This window comes from Tupaia chinensis, unplaced genomic scaffold, assembly GCF_000334495.1.
Source record: "Tupaia chinensis unplaced genomic scaffold, TupChi_1.0 Scaffold145916_1, whole genome shotgun sequence".
NCBI classification, from domain to species: Eukaryota; Metazoa; Chordata; class Mammalia; order Scandentia; family Tupaiidae; genus Tupaia; species Tupaia belangeri.
Window position 1 is genome coordinate 1,152,263 of NW_006205774.1, and position 1,600 is coordinate 1,153,862.

At 34.1% G+C, this 1,600-nt stretch overlaps 1 pseudogene; it reads right to left on the reverse strand.

Annotated features, from left to right (window-relative positions):
- Window positions 1-1,301, reverse strand: part of LOC106733911 (60S ribosomal protein L29 pseudogene) — a 3,950-nt pseudogene extending 2,649 nt beyond the window's left edge.
- Between the last annotated feature and the right edge of the window lie 299 nt (window positions 1,302-1,600).

A 1,600-nucleotide genomic window follows, 5' to 3' on the forward strand; every position in this document is an offset into this window, starting at 1 on the left:
AGAAAGAGAGAGACAGAGGAGGAAGAAAGTGAGAAATCCCCCCCCCCCCCGGGGGGACGGCCACACTGCAACCCCTTCTCCTCCATTCTCCTCTTGGGACTCGAACTGTTGTCGACTAGATGGGAGTCTAGCGATATAGCCATTAGACCAACTGCTGGTCCCAATAAATAATTCTTTCTAAAAAAGTAAAAAAAATAACAAAAAAACCCACCAAGGATTGTGCTTCAAACATTCTCTTTCTATGCACATGAAGTTGATATTCTAAATTCTTTTACCGAAAAGTCACAACTAGCTGGCAGCATCCAAAATAGAATCTATGACTTTGAAACAGAATAAATGTGAGTATTAAGGATATTTCTAAACCCTAGAAATATCTAGACTCAAAAAAGTGGCAGTATTCACAGAAGTAGGACCATTTTAAAGATACATAGATTTGGTACTGATTGTGTGAGAATGGTGGCATATTCATAATGATGAGCTCCATATTGACAAGTTAAGATCTAAATTTGTTTGTTTAATAATATCCAAGTGGAAATATCCAGAAGTCAGTTTGTATTCAAATAAGACAATTCTAAAGAAATATATTACACTGATTAATGAAGAACAGGAGTCGGAGATTCTAAGAGGCCAAGAAAAGTATTCTAAACAGAAGTAAAAATGAGCTTAAAGGTGTTGAAGTGATTTCCTGATACAGTATAATCAAGAGAAGCAAAATGAAGGTGTGAGTAGTACGTAGTAAGATTGTTGCTGAGATAAGATGCAGGAGCAAGCTCGTATGACATATTCAAATCCAGTTACATTTATTTATTGATTGATTCTATAAGTGAGACAAATAGAGAAAAAGAAAACAAGGTGTGTACTCTGTTCCAAAAGCCATGCAAGGCTATGGAAAATTGTAAGGTAGAAAAATGATTGATGTGATTAATATACTGAAAAGATTTCTCCACTTTTTCTATTAGCCGTGAATTTTAAGAGCACTATAGAGAAAGCAGGGAGGTAAAGTGAGGTAATTATAATGGTTTAGCAAAACCAGGAGGTAGCTTGATGGATGGTAGCTGTAAAACTGGAGAAAAAGAGTCGTATTTAGAGAGAGGGTTTCATTCTTTTACTTCAATGTAAATTTTTATACTTTTTCAACTGTCTGTGTGTATTTGTGAGTGTAAAACAAAATTTCATGAAATGATGCTCAATTTTATAACTGGTAAAGAACATTGAAATGTAATAAACTTACCCTTTTTTTTGGTTTCTACTTTATTTTTAAAAATTCTATTTGCGATCACCACATCAATTATATGACCCATAGTAGGCTGTGACAGTTCACTAATCTACTAGCAGAATCTGTATGGGTCGGTATGAAACTAGACATAGGAAGCAAGACAAGTGGAAGCAACAAGGAAGACTCCTAGATACATGGCATGTAGTAAAACTGGAACAGTTGAACAGTTTCATAAACCCAACACTGCAATGTTACCTCTGTTTTTTTTTCTTTGAAAAATTGTTTAGTTTTTTTCTTTTTTCCCCAGACAATACAAAAAAAAAATTTTTTCTTGCAAACATACATTTATCATTTATAGTCTTCAAACATTATTGAATGTAAACT